The sequence below is a fragment of the Lynx rufus genome, unplaced genomic scaffold, assembly GCF_022079265.1.
Source record: "Lynx rufus isolate CCGP_SWC_20201006 ecotype Redwood Valley unplaced genomic scaffold, mLynRuf1.p SCAF_10, whole genome shotgun sequence".
Classification (NCBI taxonomy): Eukaryota; Metazoa; Chordata; class Mammalia; order Carnivora; family Felidae; genus Lynx; species Lynx rufus.
The window spans coordinates 1,831,724-1,849,634 of record NW_025814824.1 but is presented as its reverse complement, the minus strand read 5'-3'; positions in this window follow the sequence as shown (position 1 = coordinate 1,849,634).

The window sequence follows — 17,911 nt, the reverse complement described above, 5'->3', positions numbered from 1 at the left end:
TTAGCAAGAATCTTGCCCTTGTTTGTTTACAACAGTGCCAACAGCATGCTGGGTAACATTGTAGACTCTTCCAGTTTTGCCATGGTAACATTTGTGGGGCATTCCTTTTTGAACAGTGCCCATTCCCTTGATGTCCACAATATCACCTTTCTTGTAGATTCGCATGTATGTTGCCAAAGGAACACCTCCATGTTTTCTAAAAGGCCTAGAGAACATATAGCGAGTACCTCTCCTCTTTCCCTTTGTGTTGGTCATTTTGGCGAATTACTGGAAGATGGCGGTTCCGGCCGAAAAGCAAATATCTTCTATTCTAAAGGTTGTCTTTTAGTTTTGTTGGTTTTTTTCCTTCACTGTGCTGAAGATTTTCATTTTGATATAGTTCCAGTAGTTTACTTTTGCTTTTATTTCCCTTTCCTCAAGAGGTATATCTAGAAAGAAGCTGCTATGGCCTATGTCAAAGAAAATACTGCCTATATTCTCTTCTAGGATTTTTAAGGTTTCAGGTCTCACATTTAGGTCTTTAATCCGTTTTGAAATCATTTTTATGTATGGTGTAAGAAGATGGTCCAGTTACGTTCTTTTGCATGTTGAGCCCAGTTTTCCCAACACTGTTTGTTGAAGAGACTGTGTTTTCCTATTGGATGTTCCTTGTTGCTTTGTCAAAGATTAATCGGCCGTATAGTTGTGGGTTTATTTCTGGGTTTATGTGTCTCTTTTTATGCCAGTACCATACTGTTTTGATTACTATAGCTTTTTGATAGAACTTAAAGTCCAGATTGGCAATGCCCTCCAGCTTTGCTTTTATTTTTCAAGATTGGTTTGACTGTTCAGGGTGTTTTGTGGTTCGATACAAATTTTAGGACTGTTCTAGTCCCGTAAAAAATGCTATTAGTATTTTGATAGGGACTGCATTAAATGTATAGATTGCTTTGAGTAGTATGGACATTTTAACAGTATTTGCAGATGACATGATGCTGCATACAGAAAACCCTAAACATTCCACTGAAAAACTGCTACAGCTGATAAATGAATTCAGTAAATTTGCAGGATACAAAATAAACCTGCAAAAATCTGTTGCATGTCTATACACCAACTGTGGGAGATGCAGGAGAGAAGCATCAAAGGAAAAGACTTCAAAAGGGAAGGGCTGGAGAAGGTGCAAGGCCTTAGGACATGTTTACACAGCTGACCACGGCTGCGACTAGTAAGGAACGCCTAAAGCCATTGACATTGTCCAAGGCCAGATCCTCCTTCACAGCTGACACTTCCTAGTGTTATAGAAACCAATTAACTCGAAATTCAACCTTGAAAAACTAAACCATTAGATTGATTAACACACTTGCTTAGCTGACTTTATGCACGTAGTCCTTATCGATTATCCTAATAAAAAGAAGCTTCATTGTGGAGTCAGGGCCTCATTCCGACTTGAGTATGAGGACCTTCACTTAACTGCACTTTGTTTGCAGACTCATCTTTTGCGACTCCGGCCATACTCCTTGCAACGACCAACAAGGAAGCATCAGAAAGAGAAATTAAGAAAACAGTCCCATTGACAGTTGTAGCCAAACTAATAAGATACCTAGGAGTAAATCTTACCAAAGAGGTGAAAGACCTGTACTTTCACCTCTACTGTGAAAACTATAAAACACTGATGAAATAAATTGAAGATGACACAAAAAATGGAAAGACATTCTGTGCTCATGGATTGGAAGAAAAATATTGTTAAAATGCACTGACTGATTTTTTAGGGACTCTTGGGTGGCTTAGTCTATTGGGCATCTGACTTTTGCTCAGGTCATGATCTCGCAGCTCATGAGTTCGAACCCTGCATTGGGCTCTGATCTGGTGGTTGAGAGCCTGGAGCCTGCTTCAGATTCTGTGACTCCTCTCTCTGCCCCTATCCCACTCGTTCTGTGTCTCTTTCTCTCTCTCTCTCTCCTTCAGATTCTGTGACTCCATCTCTCTCTGCCCCTGTCCCTCTCATTCTCTCTCTCTCTCAAAATAAATAAGCATTAAAATTTTTTTTAATGTCTTGACTAATGTTTTTACAGAAATACTTATTTTTACTTCCTTTGTGTTTTCCTGACTCCATGCTGTCATTTTTGTTGTTTGCTTTCTACTCAGAGTTCCCTTTAATATTTCTTGAAGGGCTGGTTTAGTGGTCATGAACTCCTTTAGTTTTTGTTTGGCTGGGAAACTCTATCTTTCCTTCTGTTCTGAATGATAGCCTTCCTAGATAGAGTATTCTTGGCTACAATTTTTTCCCATTCACACGTTGAGTATATCATGCGACTCCCTTCTTGCTTGGAAAGTTTCTGTCGAAAAATCCCCTAATAGCCTTATGAGGGTTCTCTTGTTTGTTACTGTCTACTTTTGTCTTGCTGTTTTAAAATATCTCTTTTTATCACTATATTTTGACAATTGTATATCTTGGAGCGAATCTGCTTTTGTTGATTTTGTTGGGGGTTCCCTGTGCCTCCTGCATCTGGATATGTTTCCTTTCCCAGATTAGGGAAGTTTTCAGCTTTATTTCTTCAAATACATTTTCTGTCCCCTTACTTTCTTCTAGGATGCCTATAATGTGAATATTACTATGCTTGATGGAGTCACTGAGTTCCCTGAGTGCCTTCTTGTTTTGCATAAGTCTTTTTTTCTCCCTTTTGTTCAGTTTGATTACTTTTTGTTACTCTGTCTTCTAGGTCATTATGTTCCCCTGCTTCTTCCAGCCTGCCATTCATTCTATTAAGTGTGTTTCTCATTTGTTTATTGAACAATTTATCTCTCTGTTACTCCTTATCTCTGTGTTAAGGGTCTCACTCATGTCTTCCACTCTTTTCTCAAGCCCAGTAAGTATCCTTATGATCACTGCTTTAAATACTCCCATCAGGCATGGTACTTATATTTGTTTTGCTTAGGTCTTCAGCTGTGGCCTTGTCCTGTTGCTTCATTTGGGATAAATTCTCTGTCTCCTCATTTTGCTTACGTCTCTGTGCCTGTTTCTGTTTGTTAGGCAAGTCAGCTGAGTCTCCTGTTCTTGACGGGAATGGCCTTATGAAGAAGAGGTGCTGTAGTGCCCTGCAGTATAGTGTCACCTGTTCCCCAGGACCTGGTGCTTCCGGGAGTGCCTCTAAGGTATGCTGTTTGCGCTATGCTGTTGAGTACGGGCTGCTTTATTCTTTGGGCCAGTTACTTGCAGAGCTCTCTTTGCCTGCTGTGGGCAGTGTTTGGTTCCTGGCTTGAATGTGGCGAGTTTTAACTGGGTGCTCCCTGGTCTGCTTGTGGAATGAGCCCTGTTGCCACTGCCATGGGAACCAAGACTCTGCAAACCTCCTGATTGGGAGATACATGTGAGCAGGGGTTTGGGCAGGTCTTCATGAGGAGGGGGCCTGCCAAGCTGGGAATGAGGCTGTTGACTGGGAAGAGTGGTTCTATCAGAGGGTGTGGGGGTGGGACTTGGTGTAAACAAGGTTTGTGAGTTGTGAGTGCTGATACTGCACTGGTTCCTACAGTTTGCCCTGTGCTTTTGCTAAGGGGTAGAGGAGGGAAATGGCTCTGGCCAGTTCCTTTGTTCCCAGAATGTTCCATGAATGCTGCCTCTCTGAGATGTGCTCTAAAATGAGCACATAACCTCCCCACTGTGTGCCCCAGGCACTCTTCAGATTCCTGGTTTTTTTTCTTTTTCTCTTTTATTTATTTAAATTCAAGTATTGGCATACAATGTAGGCTTGGTATCAGGAATAGAATCCAGTGATCCCTCACTTGTGTATGACACCCAGTGATCATCACAAACAAGTGTCTTCCTTAATACCCATCACCCATTTAGCTCATCCTCCACCTCCCCTTCAACAACCCTCAGTCTGTTCTCTGTACTTAGAGTCTCTTATGGTTTGTCTCCCCACCCCGCCCCGTTTTTATCTTATTTTTCCTTCCCTTCCCCTATGTTCATCTGTTGTGTTTCTTAAAGTCCACATAGGAGTGAAATCATAGATATTTGTCTTTTTCTGCCTGACTTATTTTGCTTAGCATAATACACTCTAGTTCCATCCACATTATTGGAAATGGAAGGTTTCCTTCTCTTTGATTGCCAAGTAGTATTCCATTGTGCGTATATGTGTACGTATGTGTATGTAGGTATGTGTGTATACGTACATATACACCACATTTTCTTTATCCATTCATCAGTTGATAGACATTGGGGCTCTTCCCATAATTTGGTTATTGTTGATAGTGCTGTTATAAACATTGTGGGTGCATGTGCCCCTTTGAATCGGCATTTTTGTACCCTTTGGGTAAATACCTAATACTGCAATTTCTGGATTGTAGGATAGTTCTATTTTGTAATATTTTGAGAAACCTCCATACTGTTTTCCAGAGTGGCTGCACCGGTTTGCATTCTTACCAACAGGGAAAAGTGTTCCCCTTTTTCTGTGTCCTCACCAATATTGGTGGTTTCCTGAGTTGTTAATTTTAGCCATCTGACAGGTGTGTGGTGGTATCTCATTGTGATTTTGATTTGTATTTCCCCAATTATGAGTGATGTTGAGCATCTTTTCATGTGTCTGTTAGCAATCTGGATGTCTTCTTTGGAAAAGTGTTCGTGTCTTCTGCCCATTTCTTCACTGCATTATTTGTTTTTTGGGTGTTGAGTTCTTTATAAATTCTTTATAAATTTTGAAAACTAACCCTTTATCTGAGATGTGATTTGCATATATCTTCTCCCATTCCATAGCTGCCTTTTAGTTTTGTTGATTGTTTCCTTTGCTGTGCAGAAGCCTTTTATCTTGATGAGGTCCCAATTGTTCATTTTTGCTTTGGCTTCCCTTGCCTCTGGAGACATGTCTAGTAAGAATTTCCTGCGGCCATAATCGAAGAGGATGCTGTCTATTTTCTCCTGTAGGATTTTGATTGTTTCCGGTCTCACATTTAGGTTTTTCATCCATTTTGAATTTATCTTTGTGTATAGTGTAAGAAAGTGCTCCAGTTTCAGTTGTCTGCATGTTGCTGTCCAGTTTTCCCAGCACCATTTGTTGAAGAGACTGTCTTTTTCCCATTGGATCTTCTTTCTTGCTTTGTTGAGGATTAGTTGGCCATATGTCTGTGGGTCCATTTCTGGGTTTTCTGTTCTGGTCCATTGATCTATGTGTTTGTTTTTGTGTCCATACCATACTGTCTTGATGATTATAGATTTGTAATACAGGTAGAAGTCTGGAATTGTGATGCCTCCAGCTTTGGTTTTCATTTTCAACATAACTTTGGCTATTTGGGGTCTTTTCTGGTTCCATACAAGTTTTAGGACTGTTCTAGCTCTGTGAAGAATGCTGGTGCTATTGTGATAGGGATTGTGTTGAATGTGTAGATTGGTTTGGATAGTATCGACATTTTAACAGTATTTGTTCTTTATGAGTATGGAATGCTTTTCCATTTCTTTGTGTCTTCAATTTCTTTCATAAGCTTTCTATAGTTTTCGGTATACAGACCTTTTACCTCTTTGATTAGGTTTACTCCTAGGTATCTTACGGGTTTTGGTGCAATTGTAGATGGGATTGATTCCTCAATTTCTCTTTCTATTGCTTCATTGTTGATGTATAGAAATGCAACTGCTTTCTGTATGCTGATTTTATATTTTGTGACTTTGCTAAATTCACATATCATTTCTACCAGTTTTTTGGTGGAATCTTTTGGGTTTTCCATAGTGTCATGTCATCTGAGAAGAGCGAGAGTTTGACTTACTCCTTGCCAGTTTGGATCACTTTTGTTTATTTTTGTTTGATTGCTGAGACTAGGACTTTCAGTATGATACTGACAACAGTGGTGGGAGTGGCCATCCCTGTTGTGTTCCTGATTTTAGAGGGAAGGCTCTCAGTTTTTCCTCATTGAGGATGATATTAGCTGTGGGCCTTTCATATGTGGCTTTTATGATCGTAAGGTATGTTCCTTCTATCCCTACATTCTTGAGGCTTTTTATCAAGAAAGGATGATGGGGGTGCCTGGGTGGCTCAGTCTGTTAAGCGTCTGACTTTGGCTCAGGTCATGATATCACAGTTCATGAGTTTGAGCCCCGCGTTGGGCTCTGTGCTGACAGCACAGAGCTCAGAGCCTGCTTCAGATTCTGTGTCTCCCTCTCTCTCTACCCCTCCCTCACTCACACTCTGTCTCTCTCTCTAAGATAAATAAACATTAAAAAAATAAAAATAAATAAAAATTTTTTAAAAAGATGATGATAAAGAGGTCGGAAGAAATTTATTTTTTTAATTTACATCCACGTCAGTTAGCATATAGTGCAACAATGATTTCAGGAGTAGATTCCCTAATGCCCCTAATGCATTTATCCCATCCCCTCCCACACCCCCTCCAGTAACTGTTCTCCATATTTAAGAGTCTCTTATGTTTTTGTCCCCCTCCCTGTTTTTATATTATTTTTGCTGCCCTTCCCTTCTGTTCATCTGTTTTGTGTCTTAAAGTCCTCATATGAGTGAAGTCATATGATATTTGTCTTTCTCTGACTGAGTAATTTCGCTTAGCATAATACCCTCTAGTTCCATCCACATAGTTGCGAATGGCAAGATTTCATTCTTTTTGATTGCTGAATGATACTCCATTATATACATATACCAAATCTTCTTTATCCATTCATCCATTGTTGGACATTGGGCTCTTTCCATACTTTGGCTCTTGTTGATAGTGCTGCTATGAACATGGGGGTGCAGGTGCCCCTTCAAAACAGCATACCTGTACCTGTTGGATAAATACCAAGTAGTGCAATTGCTGGGTCGTAGGGTAGTTCTATTTTTAATTTTTTGAGGAACCTCCATACTGTTTTCCAGAGTGGGTACACCAGTTTGCATTCCCACCAGCAGTGCAGAAGAGATCCTCTTTCTTTGCATCCTTGCCAACATCCTGTTGTTGCCTGAGTTGTTAATGTTAGCCATTCTGACAGGTGTGAGGTGGTATCTCATTGTGGTTTTGATTTGTGTTTCCCTGATGATGAGTGATGCTGAGCATTTTTTCATGTATCGGTTGGCCATCTGGATGTCTTCTTTGGAGAAGTGTGTGTTCATGTCTTCTGCCCATTTCTTCACTGGATTATTTGTTTTTTGGGTGTTGAGTCTGATAATTTCTTTATAGATTTTGGATATTAACCCTTTATCTGATATGTCGTTTGCAAATATCTTCTCCCATTCCATTGGTTGCCATTTAGTTTTGCTGATCGTTTCCTTTGCTGTGCAGAAGCTTTTTATTTTGATGAGGTCCCAGTAGTTCATTTTTGCTTTTGTTTCCCTCGCCTCCAGAGACGTGTTGAGTAAGAAGTTGCTGCGGCCAAGGTCAAAGAGATTTTTGACTGCTTTCTCCTCAAGGGTTTTGATGGCTTCCTGTCTTACCTTTAGGTCGTCATCCATTTTGAGTTTATTTTTGTGTATGGTGTAAGAAAGACATCCAGGTTCATTTTTCTGCATGTCACTGTCCAGTTTTCTCAGCACCACTTGCGGAAGAGACTGTCTTTATTCCATTGGATATTCTTTCCTGCTTTGTCAAAGATTGGTTGGCCATATGTTTGTGGGTCCATTTCTGGGTTCTCTCTTCTGTTCCATTGATCTGAGTGTCTGTTCTTGTGCCAGTACCATACTGTCTTGGTGATTACAGCTTTGTAATACAGTGTGAAGTCCGTTTATCGTCATTGTCTTGAACTCTCTGTTGGGTAAGTCACTTATCTCCCATTTCATTAAGTCAGTTTCTAGAGATTTATCTCATTGCTTTGTTTGGAACATATTCCCATTTCTTCACTTGACTGTCGGTGTGTGTTTTGTCTCACAGTCTTGAGTGATTGGCCTTGTTCGGGAGAAGCTCATCAGTCATCCTGGCCTGAGCTCCTCTGGTCTCTTAAACCTTTGTGATTGTTCCAGTTCCTGTCTTTGTTCTTGGTGGCTTCCTGTGGTTGAGGGTATGCCAAGAGCCATCAGTTTCCCAAAGGCATGGGAAATTGCCACTTGCCTGTCAGGTTCCCGGTAAACTATTAGTTGCCTACCCCTTCCAGCTCCCTTAGGCTAGTTGGAAGGCCAGTCATCAAGCAGCAAGTGGGAAAGTCAGGACATTGAATATACGATCTAGCCTCTGTTGGGGAGAAACCACGAGATGGGTTTTTTGCTTACATATTCTGTACTGAAACAAGGGAAATTATGCATTGCTGTGAATACTTTTGCACCCAAATACAACCTCCACCTTTTTTTCAATTGTCCCAGGGACTACCACATTTCATCATTACATAGAGATGGTGATTTGGGCTCCAGTCCCTGGAATGGCAGCTGAAAGAGTTGTAATGCTAGATATATGGACAAGCTCCTTTCAGGAAAAAACCTGCAGATTTGATTTTACTGTTTAAAGTGTCCCCTCCCTGTGCTTTATCAGGGTATCAGGAGGATCCCAGTCAGCTACCACATGTAGGCTAATTAGAAGCCAGAATCTTAGGCAGCATCTAGGCAGATATGCACTCCTATTTCTTCCAGGTGGTAACTGGGAAATGGGCATTTTTACCTACACCCACTGTGCTGAATCTGGGTGCACAGATACAGGAAATCCTTGTAAGCCCATTTAAAAAATGCTGGTTTGCTATAATCCCATGAGACTCATCAGCGCATGCCCTATTGGCTTTCAGAGATAGTTGCTTTGATCCTTCACCCCTCAAGTGGAAGTTATAAAATTTGGGCTATTAGGTGGGTAGGCAAGCTGCTTTCAAGGATATGCAGGTGACTTAGTTATATTGTTTCAGCAAGCTGGAAAAAGAGGGCAGGAGAAGAGCCCCCTGGCTCTTCTGGGCTCCAGAGAAGATCACAGTCAGCTCTAAAATTCAAGTTGATTAGAAGCTGAATATTCAGGAAGCAACTGGGAATGTATGCAGGGCAGTCTTCTTCAGTGAAAACTTGGGAGATAGAGATTTTTGTCTGCTCTCTCTGTGCTGAGCCCAAAGGGATAGCTAGGGGGAGTGTTCATGTACCTGGCAACAGCTGCTTCCCTGTTTGCTATACTTCAGTGGAACTTGTGAATCCAAGACCCACCGGCTCTCAGTGCTAGGTAATTTAGATAGATCTATGTCCCTCAGGTGGCATTCTCAAAAGTTGGGGCACTAGACATGTGGTCTAAACCCTTGTCTCCTCAGGGAGAAATAGGAGTTGGGGGTTCCGTACTGATTAAAAAGCAATAGGCCAAGGTAGGGTTATGGTAAGAGTGTGTCACAGCCTTTCCTATCCAATTTGATGTGGGTATTTTCTTTGTCACCTAGTATGTAGGAGTTACTCAACTAATTTATGGGTTTCTCTTTGAAGGAATTAACCTTTGTGTAGTTGTATATTTAGTTCATCTATAGAAGATTCAGGAGCTTCTTGGGGCGCCTGGGTGGCGCAGTCGGTTAAGCGTCCGACTTCAGCCAGGTCACAATCTCGCGGTCCGGGAGTTCGAGCCCCGTGTCGGGCTCTGTGCTGATGTCTCGGAGCCTGGAGCCTGTTTCCGATTCTGTGTCTCCCTCTCTCTCTGCCCCTCCCCCGTTCATGCTCTGTCTCTCTCTGTCCCCCAAAAAATAAATAAATAAACGTTGAAAAAAAAAAAGATTCAGGAGCTTCTTATGTCACCATCTTGGTGATATATACCTATTGATTTTTTGAAAAAGGCAACTCTTGGTTTCATTGTCTGCTTTTCTGTTCTTTATATCTGTGCATATTCTTTATCTGTGTTTATTATTGTCATATACTAGTTTTGAGTTTAGTTTATTCTACTTTCTTAAGGTGAAATATCAGTTTGATCATAATGTGTCTCAACGTGGGTATCTGACTTTATCTTATTTGGGCTTTGTTTAACTTGTATTTTTATATCTATGTATTTACAAAACTACGGAAGTTTTTGTTTTCTTCAGATAAGCTCTCTGGCTCTTTCTCTCACTCTTTTTATTCTTTCTGGACTCACATAATACATATATTAGTTTGTAAGATGGATAACCATAATTCCCTTAGATTCTGTTTACATTTCGCTATTCTTTTTTCCTTTTTACTCTGAGAATTGATCACTTCACATCACTGTCTTCAAGTTTGTTGATGCTTTCCTCTGCCTGTTCAAATCTGTGTTTTAACCCCTTTTATGAAATTTTCAATTTAGTTACAATTTTTAGTTCTAGGCTTCTGGTTCTTTTTCATAAAGTCTTTTTGTTGATATTCTCATTTTGCTCATATCTTACTGGTTTTCTTTAGTTCATTATTTGTGTTCTCCTGTTCCTTGAGCATATTTAAGATAGTTGTTTTAAAGTGTTCCTCTAGTGAGTCCAAAGCCTGTATTTCTTTAGGAATGAGATTTATTGTGTTTATTTGGGCTTCATTTTCTTCTTTCTTTCTAGTTTTGTGAGCATTGTCAAAACCTGGATATTTGAAAACCAGCTACCTCACCTAGTCTTTACAGACTAGATAGATACATATACAGAGGAAAACCTTCACTATCATCTAGCGTAAAGACTTGAGTTCTTCTCAGCTTCCTTCTGAGGATGTGTCTTCCCTCAGCCTGTGTATATTCTTTCCTTCTCAATTATTCTGCATCCACAGCTGGTTCTAAAAGTCTTAATTTCCCTAAGAATCTCTGCTGGATTCTTGAGCCCTAGATGTTGTATCTACCACTAATCTCTGACCTCCAGGTGTGTGCAAATCTTAAGTTCTCATAAAGTTTTCATGTGCCATGGCATCCATCACTGCTTTCACAGCCACTAATCTGCTAAAATATCATGTCATTTCTGTCTCAGCTCCAAGTCATGTGAGACACAAATTAGTGTCTCAGACAGCTTCTGACAAGTCAAACATTGCAGTCAAGCAGCACTCTTTTCTGCCAAGGGTGAAACAGTATTGGTTGGCATCACCCTACTGCACCATATCTCACCAGAATGAGCTAGGACAAGAGTGAGCAAAAATAATGTGAAATTTCCTGTCCTCTTGAGTGTGGCTCTCTCTTGAATGGGTGTTCATTTGGTTGCTTCAGATCATTGACTGATCTCTGGAGCTCCCACAAAGCTATTTTACTCAGTCGTTATCTACTTGATGTTTTCTGTGGGAACAAAGGCCTGGAGATTCCTTGTTTGTCATCTTGCTTATGTCACTCCTTTCCATTAAAAGATATTAGCTTTATATATACAGTTTGATTCATCTGGACCTGCAAACATGGTATCATCACTTGAGTCAAAGTAATAGCCCTATACAATAGCTCCTAAAGTATACTTGTGTGTCTGTTTGGTGTTAAGAACACTTAACATGAGATCTAGCCTCTAAAATTTTTTGAAGTTCATAATACATACTGTTAACTGTATACATCATGTTGTGTAGGAAATCTGTAGAGCTTATTCATGTATTGTAACAGAAACTTTATTTCCACTATTGTATGGTCTGTTTCTCTGAATTTAACTATTTTAGTTAAGTATCTTATGTAAGTGGAATCACATAGTATTCCTGTGTGACTGGCATATTTCGTTTATCATAATGTCCTCCAGTTTCATCCATGTTGCCACAAGTGGCAAAATTTGCTCCTCTTTTAAGGATGAATAATATTCCACTGTGTATATACCACATTTTGTTTACTGTTGAGAGATACATGGGTGTTCATTTGGTTCACTTGGTTGCTGCACATCTCTGAATCGTTTCTAGGGCTCCCACAAAGCTGTTTTTACTGTGTCCTTTAGTAACTTGATGTTTGCATGGGGATACAAGGCCTAGAACTTCATACTGTTGTTTTCTGAATGCTTTCTAAAATTTGTATTTTTTAAATTTTCAGACATTTAAGATTCAAACCTTTGACAAAAGTGTATTGAACACCTGGTCACCCTGAATTTTGCTTTCTGTAAGTATTTCACTGAGAATATCCAGTGGTGATATTTTGAATATACGTATTTCCACATCATGCCACAGACTGCTAGTGCCTTTTCATTCATTGGTTCATTCATTTATGTATTTATAGCATGAGCAGGGGAGGGGCAGAGAGACTGGGAGAGAAAATCCCAAGCAGGCTGCATGGTCAGTGCAGAGCCCAACATGGGGCTTGATTCCATAACCCTGGGATCACAACTGAAGCCAAAACCGAGTTGGACACTCAACCAACTGAGCTCCACAGGTGCCCTGTTTGTGCCTTTTTAAAATGACTAAAAACAGAATAGTTGAGTCCATTCATGTTAGGTTATCAATTCCAGAACCCCAGAAACCAGTTCAGATTGACCTTTTGTTAAACTGGAAAATAAAATGAAATTTAGTGGTTGCTCTGGTGCTGGAGAAAGGGAAGGAAATAAAACCATGAAGTCAAAGCTTTAAATTCCCAGTTAGAACTACACATAAGTGACCTGAAATTATCTATCTCTGCCCTAAAAGAAATGTTTATCTCCTGTAGCCAAAGAGCTGACATTTCTGAAAACAAAACCCAGAGTCTCATTCTGAATTACTGTGCAGGTTGAGTTTCTCACTTTGTATGGTGTGTTCTGTTAAAATGTGGACATTTATTGAGGAGGAATGGATCCCTGAAAATTGGAGTGAAAACATACAGAAAGATTCTGATGAAGCTAGAGGCATTGAACCCCTATATTACACTGACTCTTTTCTGCTAGTAGAAATAGGCATTCTGTCACCATCTGAGATTAATCCTGCTTTGCATGAATAAACTGTAATGTCTTTCTCTAAGGAAGTTATCTCACAAGATACTGCTGATTTTTTTCACAATTCACCCCCACCACTGTCCTTGTTTATGGACTTGAATTAGACTTCAGTTTCAGCAGGCCACAGGGTGAGGTCAAAAATGTGACTCGGAGGAGGGGGATACTACACTCCAAAAAACTGTATGGGTGTTTCATTATATACAGACATAAGTTTAGGAGTATGTTGGAAATTTTATTAATGGTGTAGGATAATGGTAGAAGGAACATAATGTTGTATCAGGCCTAATGTATTGGTAAAGGCCCACTAAGAGATTTTAAACTCAGTTATTGAGTGGATAGACAGGGCTCTAACAATTTGGTTGGTTGGTTGGTTGGCTGCAACATGGAACAAAAGGTGGCCTGTGCTAAATGAGGTTGAAATGCCAGAGCTTTCTTGATATACTGTAAAGTATTCATTGATTTAGGGAGATTGTTTAGGGAGGATGTCAGGATTTATCATGGTCTCACCTCAGGAGGGACCAGAGGGCCCAACTTTCACTACAGCTGTTAAGAAAGAAATCTGTGAGCACGTCCCGAGAATCCTTGGAGAGCATCATGGTCATTCTTCTCTGTAGGTCAGAAATTACAGTGGGAACTGTAGCCACTGAATTGGGATCCTTTAACTTTAGTTTAAATTGTGGTAAGGGCACATGATGTAAACTCTATCCAGTTAATATATTTCTAAGTATACATCACAATATTCTTAACTAAAAGTACAATTTGTACATATTTTTAGGACTTTTTCACCTTGCATAACTAAAACATTATGCTTGTTGAGCAGTAACAGTATGTCTGTATATATCTTCCTACCTCCATACTCATTCAAAGAACATTCTACTTCCTTCATCTGTAAGCCTCACTGGTTTGTGTACTTCATGTAAGGAGAATTGTAAAGTATTTGTCCTGTAACTGACTTATTTTGTCATATTTTTGCATATAGCAGGATTTGCTTATTTTTTAAGCTGAATGGTATTCCATTGTATATGTACTTTTTCTTCATTTATTCATCAGTGGATGTTTAGATTGCTTCCACATTTAGGCTATTGTGAATAATGCTGCAATGAACATAGAAGTGCAAATATCACTTTGCTGTCTTGATTTTAATTCTTTTGGATAAATACGCACAAGTAGGATTGCTGGATCATATGATAGTTCCATTTTTAATTTTTTGAGCGGCTTCCATGCTGTTTTCTGTATTGGCAGAACCACTTTACAGTTTCACCAACAGTGCACAGGTGTTCCAGTTTGTCCACATTCAAGTCAAGACTTATCTTTGAACTTTTTAAAAAATAATGGCCATCCTAACAGGGACGAAATGATCCTATTGTGGTTTTGATTTGCAGTTTCCTGTTGATTAGTGATGTTGCACCACAGTTTCATATACCTCTTAGCCATTTGTATGTCTTCTTTGGAGAAATATCTATTAAAATCCTTTGCCCATTTCTAAATTGGGGTATTTGACTTTTTGCTATTGAGAGTTGTAGTTTCTTCTATATTTTGGATATTAATCCCTTACCAGATAGATTATTTGCAAATATTTTCTCCCAGTCTGTCAGTTTGCCTTTTCATTATGTTGTTTCTTTTGCTGTGCAGAATCTTTTTTTTATTTTGATGTAATACATTTGTCTATTTTTGCTTTTGTTACTCTGCTTTAGGTTTCATATTGAAGAACTCACTGCCAAGACTGATGTTATGAAACTTTCCTTGTGTTTTCTTCTAGTAGTTTTACAGTTTCAGATCTTAATGTTTTTCAAGTCTTTAGTCCATTTAGAGTTGATTTTTGTGTATGTGTAAAATTAGGGTTCAACTTTGGTCTTTTGTACGTGAATATACAGTTTTTCCAACACCATTTATTAAGGAGACTATGCCTTTCCAATTGTATGTTCTTGGCACCTTTGTTAAAGATCTGTTTATTGTATATGCATGGGTTTCTTTCTGGGTTCTCTATTCTGTTACATTGGCCTATGTCTGTCTTTTAGCCAGTACTGTATGTTTTAATTGCTGTAGCATTGTAATATATTTTGAAATCAGGGATTTTGATGTCTTGTGCTTTATTTTTCTAAAGATTGTGTTCACCCTTTGGGGTCCTTTGTGGTTCCATATGAATTTTAGGATCATATGTTTTACTTCTGTAAAAAAAAAAAAAAAAAAAAGTTCGTATTTTGGTAAGGTTGCATTGAATCTGTAAATTGCCCTGGCTAGTGTGGACATCTTAACAATATTAAGTCCTGTTGTCCATGAAAACAGCACGTATTTCCATGTATCAGTGTTGTCTTTAATTCCTTTCATTAGATTTTTTATACTTTCTAGTTTATAAAGCTTTCACCTCTTTGGTTAAATTTAACCTTAAGTACTTTTTTGTTCTTTTTGATGCTGTTGTAAATGGGATTCTTTTCTTAATTTTCCTTTCCTATATTTCATTGTTAGTGTATGGAAACATAATTGATTTTTGTATGTTGATTTTGTGTCCTTCAACTTTATTGTTTCTAAGAGTTTGCGGACTCTACAAACAGATAATTTCACTTCTTCCTGATTTGGGTGCTTTTTATTTTAATTTATCTGGCTGAGACTTCCAGAATCATGTTGAATAAAAGTGGCAAGAGTGGGCATTTTACCTTCTTCCTGATCTTAAAGATTACAAAGCTTTTAGTTTTTCACCACTGAGTATGGTTAGCTGTGGGCTTTTCATATATGGCCTTTATTATATTGAATTAATTTTCTTCTATTTCTGTCTTGTTGACAGTTCTTGTCATGGAAGGATGTTGAATTTTTTAAAGTCCTTTTTCTGCATCTGTTGAGACAATTGTATGTTTTTTTGTTCTTTCATTCTGTTAATGTGGTGTGTGTATCACACTGATTGATTTATATATGTTGAACTATCCTTGCATCCCTGGGATAAACTCCACTTAGTCATGGCATATAGTCCTTTCAACAGCCATTTAATGTGCAGCTTGCTAGTGTTTCATTGAGTTTTTTTTTATATCTGTATACATTAGGGGTATTAGCCTGTAATTTTTTTCTTGTAGTGTCTTTGTCTACTTTTGATATCAATGTCATGCTAGCCTCATAAAATTAGTTTGGAAGACTTCCCTGCGTTTAATATTTTGCAGGAGTTTGCTATGGTCTACATGTGTTCCCTGCCACACCCCATTCACATATTGAAAACTTAATGGCCAATCTGATGGAATTAGTAGGTGGGGACTTAAGATGCTTGGGTTATGAGGGCAGAGCCATCATGAATGGGATTAGTGCCTTTAGAGAAAAAAAGACTCCAGACATACCTGTAGCTCCTTCAATGTGAGAACACGATGAAAAGGAACTAGCTTTGAACCAGAGAGAGGGCCCTCATTCAACTATGCTGACACCATGATCTCAGATGTTCAGCCTCCAGAACTTTGAGCAATAAATTTCCTTCATTTATAAGTGACTAAGTCAGTGCTATTTTGTTATAGCAGTGCAAATGGCCTAAGAAAGCTTGAAAAGGATTGTTGTTAATTCTTCTTCAATTGTTTGGTAGAATTCATCTGTGAAGCCATCTGGTCCTGGGGTTTTCTTTGTTGAGATGATTTTGATTACTAATTCAATCTCTTTATTGGTTATAGGTCTGCTGACATTTCCTATTTTTTATTTAGTGTTTGTAGGTTGTATGTTTCTAGGAATTTATCTGTTCCTTCTAGGTTATCCAGTTTCTTGGCATATTGGCATATAATTGTTCATAATAGTCCCTTATAATCCTTTTTATTTCTGTGGAATCTGTTTTAATGTCTACTCTTTCATTCCTATTTGATTTATTGGAGTCTTAGTGTTTCTCAGCTTTTTGGCTAAGATCAAGTGATCTTATTGGATCTTATTGGATCACTTATTGGATTTATTGGAGTGTTTTCACTCACACTTGCAAGCTGTTTGTTGGTTTTCTGTCTAGATGTTCTATCCATTGTTGAGAGTATTGAAGTCCCTTACTATTGCTATGTTGCTGTTGTCTCCCTTCTGTTACATCATAATTGCTTTGTGCATTTATGTACTCTGATGTTAGGTGAACTTAGGTTTATAATTGGTTATATGTTCCTGGAGAATTGATTCATTTATGGTTATACAATGTCCTTTTTTGTCACTCGTGACAGTTTTTGACTTAAATTCTATTTTGTCTGATTTAAGTATTCCTACCGTGCTTATCTTTTGGTTGCCTTCATCGTGGAATACTTTTTCCATCTCTTCACTTTGAGCCTGAGTGTGCCTCTTAAATCTAAAGTGAATTTATTGCAGACAGCATGTAATTGGGTCTTGTGTTTTGTCTTATTCATTCAGCTGCTCTTTTGACTTGGGACTTCAAATCCATTTACATTTTAGTTAATTATTGGTTAGGAAGAACTTAGGATTGCTGTTTTGCTAATTGGCTAATTGTTTTTCTGTCTTGTAACTCCTTTGTCCCTCTTTTCCTCTCTTGCTGTCTTCCTTTGTGTTTCACTTTTTGTAGTCAACATGCTTTGATTCCTTTTCTTTAAGCTGATAACAGAACTTCAGTTGTGTGCAAAATATGTATACATTTACTTCTCTTCCTACACAGTGTTATTGACATCAAAGTTTACACCTTTTATATTGTGAATCTCTTAACATATTTATATATTTTTATATGTCTATTACTTCTGTACTAGAATTAAGTGATTTTCTCATCATTATTACAGTATTTCAGTAGTCCATATTTTTCTACATATTTACCTTGACCAGTGAGTACAATACTTTTATTTGCTCTCCTGTTGCTGTTTAGCATGCTTTCATTTCACCTTAAAGAATTCCCTTTAGCATATCTTGTAAGGAAGGCTAGTGGTGATGAACAACTTCAGCTTCTGTTTATCTGGGAAAATCCTGATCTCTCCTTTGCTTTTAAAGGATAGTTTTGCGGGGTGCCTGGGTGGCTCAGTCGGTTGAGCATCCGACTTCAGCTCAGGTCATGATCTCGCAGTTTGTGAGTTCGAGCCCCGTTTTGGGCTCTGTGCTGACAGCTCTGAGCCTGGAGCCTGCTTCAGATTCAGTGTCTCCTCCTCTCTGCCTCTCCCCTGCTCATGCTCTGTCTTTATCTCTCAGTAATAAATAAAAATGTTAAAAAAAAAATAAAGGATAATTTTGCTACATACAGTGTTCTTAGTTGGCAGTTTTTTTCTTTTAGTGCTTTGACTATATTGTCCCACTACCTTCTGGACTGCAAGGTTTCTACTG